Below are 14,833 nucleotides of genomic sequence, written 5' to 3'. Positions count from 1 at the left end.
GTTTTGCATGGATATTCTCTGTCATGCTCTATTTGTTCTCGTGAGGTATATATTATCAAGGGTAAACATCGTCCTTTGCTCAATTAATAATTGAGCTTGGATATTTTCTATCATGATCTATTTCTTCTTCCTTGCACAATAGCTACAATAAATTTTGCCCCAACGTACCAACTCAATCCCCATTGTTCAAATTTTCACAACCTTTATCATATTAAATAAAATGTTATGTACAAGGAGTAACAACTCGTCAGATCGGGTAAATTCAAACTATTAATGACATACAACAGAGTTGATAATTGTACAAGTACTGTAATGTAAGAATTTCAAAATCTGCATGCATTTGGAAACAACTATTCAATTATTAGAAAGCATTTTTAAACATTGTTTTAGCATTATAAACAACACATTTTAATTACCATCTATAGACTATAACTCTTACCTTCTACCTATGCACCTACCTCATTCTTAAACTAAGTTTAAGCTAAATTTACCTTGAACTTGGCACAATTAAAAAGACATCATGGAACTAACATTCATTATCATGCTAATATCCATCCGATTTAGGTGATAACTCACACACAACATGGCACATGCAAATCGGCAAATGCACACATTTGCAACGTAGTTGAAACTTAAATTTTACAACATAAGGTCGACCTACAAAAATGAGCATATCAAACTCTAAACTAATGTCGATTAACACTCAGATATATTAGCATGTCTGATATAAGCATCATTTACTTATAATCATAACAACCTAGCATAACCAATTAATCATTAAAGCACCATTATAACCACAATCAAGAATAGTCAAAGATAACTAGTATCAGGCCAGATACACACCATTATAATCTTATATAGATTCAAATTTAAAACATAACATGTAATCATACAAATTTAATTTTGACTATTCTCACTTTTTTCGAATTCACTACCAATCAAACTCGAACTCACCAATATCCCATATTCTCCTTTATCTCTCAAATTAGAAGCCCTCGGTTGATCTTGAGCCTTGTTTTGACTAATTCGAATTATCTGGCCTGATTTCACTCCTCTTTAATACCCAAGCTAAGGGCTTTAATATTCTTGCTTCAATTTCAAATTTTCTTTTGAAAATTCTAACAAATCTTCTATTTCTCTCTCCTAAAGTGAGGATCGGCCATGGCTTTGGTAACGGAGGAAAGATGAAATAAGGATGAAGGTGAAGGAGATAACATTCGGCTTAGTAAGTAGCTACAAGAAATCAGTGGTAGTGGGGAAACAAATCAATTGGTTATGGGGTTATGTTTTATGATAATGTATAATTTTTTTTAATAAAGCTGGTGTTTATTATTAATAACGATGGGAGAGAAAACTGAATGAAATGTTGCATCGAAACAAAACAAAATAACTGCATAACTTCCCTCGTTAATTCCGCCAAAGAAACTGAAAAGCTTCTCATCACTTTCTGGGAAAAAAAAGAAAAAAAATTAAATCATCCGATGTTAATCCATGAATCTTTCCGACAAGAAAATCAAACGGAGTTCGAGATCTCGTTTTTACTCTGAACGATTGGGGCAACAGACAACAACTAGACATCTTTCATTTCATCAGTTGATGGTCCATTTCTGCTGCGCTTTCAACCGTCGGAGGTGCTTCTTCAATCCAATAATTGGGAGAGGGGTAAGCGGCACCTATTTCAGCAAATAGTTGAGCAGGTCTGCTGAGGATTCCGGGTACAAATCTGAACATAATATCTACAAGTCTAACAGACTTTGCCTTTATATCTTTTAAAACACTAACACGTGACTTAACTCCAGCATTGGATCAAAGCTTCATAATCACGGCCAACGAGTCGCCCTCAACGATGGTTCTTCGGGATCCTAAATTCAACGCGACTTCTATATGCCCGAGCTTCCCTTCACATTCCGGCCATCATGCCACCTTCATCTAACAAATCACAGCCGTCACTCTTCATCTCTACTTCTCCGTTCACCTTGCGGCCATCATGCCACCTTTCTCACATAGAAATAGATAAAAATCTACATTTAACTTATAATTTATTGATTTTATTGACAATTTAGTGTGACTTGACTCATGACATACAACTTAGTCAAAAACTTTATTAGTAGTAGTATAGACAAAAAGTTCAGATGACATTAGGGTTTGATCTTATACACACTACAACTCGGTTATCAGTTTTGTAGTGTTTCTACAACACTACACATTGTTTCTTGCTCTACAATTCGTATGCTTTCATATGCTTCTTTTACCATCTTATCCATATGTCTTGCACCAGAAGCAGAGGAGTCCCTCTTACTCGCTTGTTATTTGCCTCTTGAAAGCCAATTGTCTAATTTAGTCTAAGTTTGCTCTCCAAACATCCCTTCCTTGAATTTGCTACCCATCTTTCACCGCCAGAAAAAACATTCAAACAAAGAGAATAACAATAAATTATGGGTTTTACACTACCGAAAGAAAGTTACGTACCTGTGTAACTAGAACATACAAAGGCAAGGTGATGTAGCTACATAGAACTTGAACGATCACGCTGTAAAACCAAAGAAATTGTAAAAAAAAAAAGCAATGGTGAGCTTTAGATCATAGGATAAAAGCATTTATTGTTGAATAGTTACCCCATTATATGTCTAGGGACAATAAATCCAACTTTTTCCATGATGCATGACCGGAATCCATACGTTCTCTTCTCAAAACAAACTTATTTGATCAGTAAGAAAGATAACTTAATTATTTATTTGTGAGTGACATTGGCATGCATACCAAGATCCAGAAGAAGAAAGTGAGTTCGAATGCGTTTTGAAACAAGATGAAGTGAATCAAGTGAAGAATGATGGCGGGCCTTTAATGTTCGTCGAAAGGTTTAACTCATGCTGCTTCACCTTTCTCCTTCATTTCACCCACATCCTAGCTAACCGAATGATTATGTGCTCTAGTTTAGCCCCCACAACAAGAAGTTGTGAAAATTCATTTAACGTATAGATTAAATGCTACCTGAACCTCAATATGTATATATTCATATGCAGCTAATTCATTACAACAACAGGGAGAAACGATAGCCAAAAATAGGTTTGCCATTCTTCTTGGAAACACACAGATGTGTATATTACTATAGTTTATACATTACATGTATACGTCAAATACATATAGATTAAAGGAGCGTTACCTTTCACATTAAATAAACATCACCACAAATATCCACATGTACCAGCTACATATACATAAATGATTAATGAAGCAATTACCTTATGCCAACAACTTTTTTGAAGTCCACTTCAAGGGTTCGCATCATGTAATTGTGGAAATCAAATTCAGGATGGCCTGGCATATGAACCTATAATGGAGGAAAGGGGAAAAGGTAACTGGTTTAACATATTCTTTTGAAGAAATAAAGATAATATTGGTTTGAGTACTTAACCATTGTCATAACCGTTTTTAGGTGAAACAATTATTTATTGTTTAAAAACGGTTACGACTTTAAATTTTAGAAAATTGGTGGTTTTGAATTGATTTGGAATAAATTGAATAGAGTCGTCATCAACATTTGGGTTAGGTAGATCGAATACCTAAAAACGTCTTTTAAAAAACATTTTTAAGAAAATCCGTTTTTTAAGACAAAAGTTGGTCTGCGTTTACCAAAGATTTGATTAAAACGGATTCAGGAGTCGGTTACGCGTGGAGAAGGATTAGCACCCCCACAGCGCCCAAAATTGGCACTATTTCGCTTACACATTGTCGTAATGGTGGAAATCTTGAATCAAATACAAAGTTAAAATATGATCCATTTATTGAATATTGATTAATTTACTTCAAATTAATAACTTAAAGAATGAAATTCAAAGGACTGAAATAAAAACAAATAAATATTACAAACCTAAATACAAATAGCAAAAATAAGTATTTAAATTTATAAAAACCAAAATAAAGAAAAACAAAAACTTTAAAGATCAAAATAGAAAGAATTGAAAGTTAAAGATTAAAATGACACAAACAAAAATTTAAAAGACTAGAATAGTAAAAACGGACATTTAAGTAACTAAAATATGATTAACAAGAATTAAAAGGACTAAACAACAATTAAGAAAAAATCAGAACTACACTCAATATTTACACAAGTATAGGTATTGATATTATAATATATTCACAATACTATGTAAAATAAAAATAACTAAAATGCATTCCGATAAAATTTAACCAAAGATTAAATATCAGCAAATAGGGGACCTAAATGAATCCATAAAAACATATCATTCTCAAGTACAAAATAATTTAAAAAAACAAGGACTCCAACTTGAATATATACATAAAATTACTTAAAAGATAACCATGACGAAAATACAACTAACAAACATAAGAGACCAAAACAGAATATATTAAAAGTTTCATTGATTACTAAAATAAAACGATACAAACATAAAAGGACTCTGAATATAATTTACCCATAAATGAAAATGTTGCACTTGTCCTTCTCAATACGACGCCGTTTTGAACTTAATATATATATGAAAAACAAATCTAAAATATAACCTTATGCTCATTTGTTTCATTTCTACTTGAGTAAGAGCGAGAAAGAGAGAGAGAGCTCTCAACCGAAGAAGACAAATCGGCCACCGCCGATGGCGCCCGCGATGGTGCACGGTGGCCGGCTAAACCAAAGTACCCCAATCGATTCCTCTCCTTCCCCTTTAACTAAAACGCAACGTATTTTCACCTAAAAACCATTTTAGCCTCGTAGATCTAGGTTTTATATTTCGGGTAAAATGGTGACTTAGGTTTCTCGAATTCCCCTAAAGGTAAGGTTTTTTCTCTCTTTTGTATTTGATTCGATTTCTTCTTTTGATTCGAATGCTTCCCTGTTTAAATCTCCTCTCTTATTTTTTCCTCTTTCATTCGAAACCCCTCAATCATCTCCCTCTTTGCTCTTGTTCGAATACCCCCTTTTAATCTCACTGAATGGTCTTCATGGTTAATGTAGTGGAGGATTAGGTTTTATTATTTTAAGGGCTTAGTGGATTTGTTGTTGGCCGATTTGGTGCAGGTGTTATTTGATGTATGCAATGACGACCTTCGGTGGCTTGGTGGCTCGATGGCTCGGTTCGGCTCGACCATGGCGGCGTATTCGGTGGTATCTTGGATGTTGGTAGTGGTAACTTGATGTTTAGGGTTTCAAAACCCTAAGTGTTGAGTGATCTGGACCATTGGATGGGTCCAGATCCAATGGCCAAGATTAAGGTGGTGCTAGATTAGGGTTTAAGAACCCTAATATATCAGGTTAGGTTACTGGGTCAAATCTTGGGCCTCAGGTCGAGTTGGATCCAGCTTGCTGCACCTCGTTATTTGTTGGGTTGTAATGGACTGTTGGGTTTTGCACTTGGGTCCTGTTGTGTTTGTAATTTGGGCTATGATAAGGGCCTACACAAAATGTAATTCTATAAGTAATTAATAATAATAATAATAATAATAATAATAATAATTTTCTAATAATAATAATAATAGTAATAATAATATTTAATAATATTTTTTTGACCCGAATAAAAAAGGGTGTCTACAGCTACCATTCTTTGCACATTCTTGTGTTAACAAGAATAGGGTAAAAACGAAAAAGATAACCAGTTTTTGTCTGATTATCTTTTTTTTTGTTTTGAGATTTGTTGTTTGATTTGGGAGACGACACTGCTCATACGTGATGAAGAGTTCGGGTCGTTTAAGGGTGAAAAAACTCCTACATAATGAGGAGATCTAATCAGGGGATGTCATTGCTCATACGTGATGAAGAGTTCTTGGCCATATTTAGGAAGGGTGATAACACGACTCATATATGATAAAGAGTTCTGGTTATCTGGGTTAACACAGTTCCTACATAATGAGGAGATCTGGTCAGGTGATGACACGATCTGACCATCTAAAGGTGATAACACTGCTCATACTATGATGAATCTTGGTTATCTAGGGTTGACACGGTTCCTACGTGATGAGGAGATATAGTTGGGTGATGACACGACTCATATGTGATGAAGAGTTATAACATGGTTCCTACGTGATGAGGATGACTGGTTATCTAAAGTTGACACAACTCTTACGTGATGAGGAGATATGGCCAGTTGATGACAAATTGTTGTTACACTAAGTCGATCCATTGGACACAATATTCTTCTTCGTGAAGTTGAAATCGTGGGTGGCTCCTTCGTCTTGAAGTTGAGCTTTGAGTTGGATATCTTTCATTATGAAGTTGAAATCCAATCTTGTGTTGTATTATTTCACCAAATTGGCTTTGAGTGGGATATCATTCGTTGTGAAGTTGAAATCCAATCTTGTGTTGTATCAAGAATGATATCATTTGCTGTGAAGTTGAAATCTAGTTTAACATAGTCAACCTTGGTCTTCTTCTTGGCTTAAAGATCTTGATTTAAAGTTCAACTGAAAAGGAGTTCCTCGTTGCCACATGCAGTTGATATGTCATCGAGCTGAATAGAATAGAATAGAATTCAAACTTTTTCATTAACAGATAACCCCTCCTCGCCTTGAGTTATGATGTACTAGATTGAGAAATTGCCCCAGATATTCTTCTTGATTTAAATACCTCAATTTAAACTTCAACCAAAAAGTAGTTCATTGCTGCTGCCATGTGGTTGATATGTTATCGAGCTGAATATAATCGAACTTGAAAGTCTTCATTGACAGATAACCCTTCTCGCCTTGAGTTATGATGTAAAATTTGATATACCCTTAAGCTGAATTAAATAGAACTTGAAGGTTTGATAGATAGCCCTTATCACCTTAAGCTATGCTATAAATTTTTCTGGGATATAGTTCTTTGTTGCTAAATCAAAGCCAACCCAGGTCTTCTTCTTGACTTAAAGACCTCAGTTTAAACTTCAACCGGAAAAGTAGTCTCTCGTTGCTACTATGCGGTTGATATGGCATCGAGCTGAATGAAATCGAACTCGAAAGTTTTCGTTGACAGATAACCCTTCTCGTCTTGAGCTATGAAGCGAACAATTCTTTTAAGTGAATGATGGTCTAAGCCAAATGAGATGATCTTTGGATGACTCCCCTTCACAGGAAAGTCCGATGATCTGCTTGTTCCTACTGGTGGAGGAAATACCTTCAGAAGATCTAATCGTTCGCATCAGGACGTTGAATCCCCAAAAATGCCCCAATATTCAATGTTGAATCTCCAAATATACCCCAACATTTGTTGTTGAATCTTTATAGATTCCCCATTATTCCTCATTGCTTGCTTCAGCGCTGATTCTAAGTATGAGCTTTGTGTTTGAGAACCACATGTCAAATACCAAGATCCACTCTAGAGAGATTGTCTTGTTTGAAAAGTGTTTTTTCTTCTTCTTTTATTTTCAAGATCTGAAAATATCAATTAGAAGAGTTTTGAAAAATGTTTAATCAAAAGTTTTGAAAATATTACTCCTTTCTAGGTTTTACAATTGAGACAAATCATAAAACTAGAGTTCATTAGATATCAAAGAATTAATTACGTTGTTAATCCTTCAATAAATTATAGCTTTTTGACAAGTGTCAAAATCAAAACTATCTTTGGGAAATGGTTAGGTGAGGAAATGGTAAAATGTCTCAGGTTGTTATTTTTGGTCAATGGTTTGGCCTTCTTGTTTCTTTGATGTTCACTGATTTGATGGGGTAGCTTGTATGCTCCTTTACTAGAAGTGTTCTCCGACTTCCAGTTCTCATGGTCATATTCGGATTGTGGGATGCTTTATCAAGGAATTTATGCGATCGCCTCAGTTGCACAAATTTATATTCGAGCATCATTTTTAGGTTTTCAACTCGAATCCTCTTTTGGTTTCACAACGTCATTCAAAATTTACGTCTTGAACTCCCTTTGCTATTTTTCTATCATACATTAAAGATTTTAGAAAACCTTTTGCAAATAAAGATTAATCCTGATGTGCGGGATGAAATCTGAAGATAATCTCTTATGTTTTAGATATCCATGTATGATTAGAAAGAACTTTTTAAGGCACATAATGTAGGCCATGGTTGATGGTTGTGAAAGAAAGGGATAAAAGACCCAAACAAGTGTTTAAGGGTTATTAAACCAATGATCAATTCATTCTGACGCCTTTAATCCTGTCTTGCTCAATTTGAATCTGCTCGTATGAATTTCTCTTGATGTTCTCTAGATGCTCCATGATTTTCGAGTGAAGTGATTCTGGAATGATTGTGCTTGATCAATCTTATGGTTTGAAGTTTGATGTGTCATTTGAGTCGATTCTCGTCCCTTTTTCTTTTTTTCTTTTTTCTTTGTTTTTTTTGTTTCTTTTTTTTGCTCTTTGTTACTTTTTTATTTTCTCTTTGCTTTATTTCTTTTTTGTTTCTTTTTTTGTTCTGATTGGATTTTGTCACTTGGCACTTGATTCACCTTTTGGTATCTTCTCTGTATTGATTTCTTCACTAATGTTAGCAGATTTCTTCCACCTTGCCCCCAGTGTGGAGGATGATCCTTGGTTAGGGTTGAATCAGAAGAAGAAAAATACTATAGGCTCAAAAGGGGACAACAAGAGGTATATATATACATATATGGATAAATGAAACAAAGTTGTTCATCATCTCACACAAAAGTCTTTGCAGAATAGGTATCCCCATGGGGATAGATTTTCAGAATTAATTCTATTCACATGAAAAAAAATGTAATTAATGCATGATAGAATTATTTCGAATTCATTCTCCTTTCTGCTTTTTGCTCCCAACATGTCTCAATTGTTTAGGTTCATCTTCAGGAGGTTGATGCCAGATGCCCCACGTTGTGTCTTTTGGTATGAAGGTTCATGCTCAAATGAACAACTCAATGCCTTAGGTTTTATTGGTATAAAGATGTTAGTGTTACGTCTAAAAAGACTATGGTGTGACTTTATTGACTCAAAGGTATCAGTATGACTTTTTGTATATCCCCGAATTATTCTGGGTAAAGAATCGAGGGATTTTTTTTTGTTTTAGACGGGATAAGAAATGTCTGATCTTGCCATATTTCAAAAATCTATAATTCTTGAAGAACTAAAAGAATCATTAATTCATTCGATATTCGAAGAACTAAAGATTAAAATTTGCTTAATTATTCCACCTTAGATGGTAGCAAAAGTTTAGTCACTTAAAAGATTAAGCAAGTATAAAAGATAAAGCAAAAATGATTTCAAACAAAACAATTCTCTCAATGCAATGTGCTATATGCCATGCCCCATCCTTTTTCGATTGTCCATGCCTCTGATATGGGGTAACTGTATGCAATGTGCTATATGCAATGTGCTTCAGTGCCTTACAGTTCTTAGAGGAATGTCTAGAGCTTCCTATGTGGTAACTGTACACTAGATTAACATCTTAGCCCTTGGGATATGATGACTCTTTTCTCAGATCATTCTGGAAGGCTCAGTCCTACAACCAGCTGAACAAACTCCAACTATATTGATTTTAGCTTCTTGCTTCCATGTGGTGTCACGTGGTTAGGACCACTTTATAGAATCCTTCATGAATTAGCTCCATTTTTTTTATGAAAAATGCTTACAAATGAAATACAGATGCAAAATGCAAAGATAGTCCTTGATAACTAATGATGAAATAATCATAGCTAAGAATCCATTATTGGATTACTCCTTGGATCAGTGGATTATCATTTCAGTCTCGAATGTTGCATGATCTTTGAGCTCACTGCTTCATCTTGGATATTCGTCTTTGGAATTAATGCCCCTCAATGCTCTGTAAACTAACTCCATTAATGCCTCGGCGGTGCTGAAGTCAGTACGTCGCTCCTTGATGATTAGTTATGAGATGATCGTAGATAAGAATCTATTGTTGGATTACTTCTTGGATCAAATGACCAGCTTTCCAATCTCAAATGTTGCACGATCTTTGAACAAGTCTCATTCTGGTACTCTGGACTTCTCTTAGCCCTCAACTCATGTCTGTGTACGACTGTTTGATTGAAATTTTTTTATCTCTTCTTGTGAAGATTTTCTCATGAAGATTTTCTCATGAATATCCCCTTGCGGATCAACATTTTCGTATTATGTTATGACGATACAATGCAATGCAAAGAATGATGAAAAATGACACAAACAAAATAAATAAGTTAGTGTACTGGTAAAATAATTGATACATATATAAAAATGTTATTCAAAGATGAATAAAATACCTATCCCGTTATGATATCTACCAGAGCATACTTTTATTAGATAATAATCCTACTCGGACATGCTATCTACCCACAATGATAATTTTCAAGAAATTGATCCTGATAGCATGATATCTAGTTCACATGCTTTTATTCGAAAAGAAAATATATTATACGAATTTAAAGCAAAAAATAAGGATTTATAAACGTTCCTCCATTGTGTACACTTAATTTGGTTACCTATTGACGAACAGAGGTCCAATATGTCTATACCTAGGGTGACCGTTCTACGGTTCACTATATGCATAGTTTCGGCTCTATGAGGAACAAGGTACTCGAATTGTCCTTGATGTTGGTGCCCCTTGGGCTACCAAACCCTCGATCCTCACCCATTACAGGTTTCGAGTGGAATGAGTTCAATTAGAGGGGATACATTCCCTTATGCCTATCTGAAGAATAAATTCCCTCGAAGATATAAGGTATATGAATCCCGAAGGTTACTTGCAAGGCCTGCACGGAGAATAAATTCTCATGAAGACGTAGCTTTCACCCCCACTTAGAAATGGTTCAGAGCTCGGGTATAGAGCTTATGTTATGCAAATGCGCTTGATGTGTGTGAAGAGGAACATTCAACCCTTTGACTCAAAAGAAAAACGAAACCTCTTGACAAAAACTTGGATTGATCTGAAAGCAAAAATTCAAATGTTAGTATGACAATAAAAATAATGAAGCAATTAAAAACTTCAATAAAAGGATCATAAGTTAACTAAAGACTCAAACTCATAATTTCCACCAAAACGACAATGTGTAAACGACTAACAGTCTGACTCTCTTAAAAGTCCCCAGTGGAGTCGCCAAACTGTCATAACCGTTTTTAGGTGGAACAATTATTTATTATTTAAAAGCGGTTACGACTTTAAATTTTAGAAAAATGGCGGTTTTGAATTGATTTGGAATAAAATTGAATAGAGTCGACATTAACCTTTGGATTAGGTAGGTCGAATACCTAAAAACGTCTTTTAAAAAACAATTTTAAGAAAAATCATTTTTAAGACAAAAGCTGGTATGCGTTTACCAAAGATTTGATTAAAACAGATTCGGGAGTCGATTACGCGTGGAGAAGGATTAGAACCCCCACAGCGCCCAAAATTGGTACTGTTTCGCTTACATGTTGTTGTAATGGTGGAAATCCTGAATCAAATACAAAGTTAAAATATGGTCCATTTATTGAATATTGATTAATTTACTTCAAATTAATAACTTAAAGGATGAAATTCAAACAAAAACTTTAAAGATCAAACTAGCAAGAATTGAAAGTTAAAGATTAAAATGACACAAACAAAAATTTAAAAGACTAGAATAGTAAAAACAGACATTTAAGTAACTAAAATATGATTAGCAAGAATTAAAAGGACTAAACAACAATTAAGAAATAATCAAAACTACACTCAATATTTACACAAGTATAGGTATTGATATTATAATATATTCACAATACTATGTAAAATAAAAATAACTAAAATGCATTCCTATAGAAATTTAACCAAAGATTAAATATTAGCAAATAGGGGACTTAAATGAATCCATAAAAACATATCCTGCTTAAGTACAAAATAATTTAAAAAAACAAGGACTCCAACTTGAATATATACATAAAATTACTTAAAAGATAATCAGGACGAAAATACAACTAAATAAACATAAGAGACCAAAACAAAATATATTAAAAGTTTCATTGATTACTAAAACAAAACGATATAAACATAAAATGACCATGAATATAATTTTACCCATAAATGAAAATGTTGCACTTGTCCTTCTCAATACAACGCCGTTTTGAACTTAATATATATATGAAAAACACAGCTAAAATATAACCTTATGCTCAATTATTTCATTTATACTTGAGTGAGAGAGAGAAAGAGAGAGAGAGAGCTCTCAACCGAAGAAGACAAATTGGCCACTGTCGATGGCGCCCGCGACGGCATTCGCGGCGGTGCACGATGGCCGACTAAACCAAAGTACCCCAATCGATTCCTCTCCTTCCCCTTTAACCAAAACCCAATGTATTTTCACCTAAAAACCATTCTAGCCTCGTAGATCTAGGTTTTATATTTCAGGTAAAATGGTGACTTGGGTTTCTCGAATTCCCCTAAAGGTAAGGTTTTTTCTCTCTTTTGTATTTGATTCGATTTCTTCTTCTGATTCGAATGCTTCCCTGTTCAAATCTCCTCTCTTGTTTTTTCCTCTTTCATTCGAAACCCCTCAATCATCTCCCTCTTTGCTCTTATTCGAATACCCCCTTTTAATCTCACTAAATGGTCTTCATGATTGATGTAGTGGAGGATTAGGTTTTATTATTTTAAGGGCTTAGTGGATTTGTTGTTGGCCGATTTGGTGCAGGTGCTATTTGATGTATGCAATGACGACCTTCGGTGGCTTGGTGGCTCGATGGCTTGGTTGATGTCTCGGCTCGGCCATGGCGGCATGTTCGACGGCGTCTTGGATATTGGCATCGCAGCTTGATGTTTAGGGTTTCAAAACCGTAAGTGTTGAGCGATCTGGACCATTGGATGGGTCCAAATCTAATGGCCAAGACTGAGGTGGTGCTAGATTAGGGTTCAAGAACCCTAATATATCAGGTCGGGTTACTGGGTCAAATCTTGGGCCTCGGGTCGGGTTGGATCCAGCTTGCTGCACCTGAGTATTTGTTGGTTGTAATAGACTATTGGGTTTTGCACTTGGGTCCTACTGTGTTTGTAATTTGGGATGTGACAAGGGCATGCACAAAATGTAATACTATAAGTAATTAATAATAATAATTTTCTAATAATAATTTTCTAATAATAATAATTATTATTATATTTAATAATATTTTTTCGACCCGAATAAAAATAGGTGTCTACAACCATGATAAACCCTTCTCGAAGTGCTATGTGCTCTGACTTGGTAACAGAGTTGTAAAACTGCTTGAAAAATTACCTCTGCCCACACCACAACCCCATGGAAATGGTAAATATTAACATCTATAGAGGAGGAAACTATATGTATATATAGATGAAAGACTTACGATCCATGTCACAATAGGTTTCTTTTTCCAACCTCCTTCATGTTGCGCCATAAAGGAATGGCGATGATGAAGTGTATCCTCTGTCGGACCGTAGGAAAACATCATCATCAATCTTTTTACCTAATGGTGAATCAAATAATACATTAATTTGGAGATAATTTGTTTCATCATGTTACCACTTCTATTCCCATGAATCCAGTTCTCCCATTGTTTCCATTGTTTTATCTGCATATGATAAACATGAATTATCAGGGGAAAACATCTTCTGAAATGAACAATATTTTATTTATACTCGGAAAAAAAGCATCACCCTTGCTCCTCCAAGAACCATCGTGATGACATAATATACTACATGAACAACTACCAATACAAAGATGAAGATGTGTAGCTGATGCAATGCTTCCAGTGACAATAAAAGGACATTACTTGAGATAAGATAAACAAATATCAGATTCAAGTACGGTTTGGAGCCTAATCCCATAACCGAATATCGAAACCATGGTAATATATATACCTTAGAGCATTGCTCTAAGGTAGTCTCCGTCGAGAACAGACATCGTCTGTTGTTAATTGCTTGAAGAGAATATTCTTTATGAGATTTGCCTTCACCAGGCAGCTTGCAAGGGAGAATAAAGGTTGGTACATAAGAATCATGGATGCAGATTTTACTTACTAGACCGTGAAAGACAATTAATAGAAGTGATATGAACCCTAATAACATCAGTTCTGTCAACAAACATGAATAAAGATTTGGTTAGGAACAAAAATTAGAACATGTGAAGATTCAAGGTATAGTAAGGACTCAAACCTTCTTTCAGTTTCTGGAATGCTTCATTCAAGGCATCTTGCTTGTTATGCTTCAAGAACTAGATTGGCAAACATAATTTTTATAGACTATGACCATCGACCATCGACCATCAGGTATATGTAAAATAAATTATGAAAAATAATGTCGGGTACCTTTCCGAGGTGATGAAGACCTCGTTCGGCGATAAGAGATATGAGAACAATGAGAAAACAAACGACATCGACTATCTAAGTCGGCGTATACAGCAAAGTGCTTTGCTTTTCTTCTACTGCCATATCTAAATTTCCACACGAGTCAATCAGTGTGACAAGGAAATGAAATGAAAATTGTTGTGGTGCATGATGATTGCGTTCACGAATTTATCATCTACTTGGAAAAGACAGGAAAATGTGAAGGTGACAAAATAATAAAGCATATACAAAGGTGAGGGAAAATAATTTTAAATAATGATAAGTAGAAGAAAAGTAATGTGCCAAAGGAATCAACCGAGTGACAAAGCAAAGGATAAAAACTTCCATTGTTGAGAGGAATCACTATTTTGGATCAATTGTAACACTCGTATAATGTATATGTTACCGCATATGAGTTTAGGATGTCACATAAAATTTACAAATCAAACTTTTCAAAAATATGTAAAATTTTATTCCTTTCTAAATCATTCAATTTTATCAAAGAATCATAAAATATTTTATTTCGATAGCATTGAAATTTATTTTCACTAAAATACAAGATAATGAATTATCATTCATAAATCATATTAAGCAATATATTTCATTTAAAACCAGATGAAAACATTTCGAGTTCTAAGTATCATAACCAT

General features: G+C 34.5%; 1 pseudogene; it reads right to left on the bottom strand.

Annotated features, from left to right (window-relative positions):
* Positions 1-1,581: 1,581 nt before the first annotated feature.
* On the bottom strand, positions 1,582-14,288 carry LOC120206134 (annotated as a pseudogene).
* Between the last annotated feature and the right edge of the window lie 545 nt (positions 14,289-14,833).

Source organism: Hibiscus syriacus, unplaced genomic scaffold (assembly GCF_006381635.1).
Source record: "Hibiscus syriacus cultivar Baekdansim isolate YM2019G1 unplaced genomic scaffold, ASM638163v2 tig00013320_pilon, whole genome shotgun sequence".
NCBI classification, from domain to species: domain Eukaryota; kingdom Viridiplantae; phylum Streptophyta; class Magnoliopsida; order Malvales; family Malvaceae; genus Hibiscus; species Hibiscus syriacus.
Note: the sequence above shows the minus strand (reverse complement) of the source record. Positions and strands in the feature narration are given on the sequence as shown.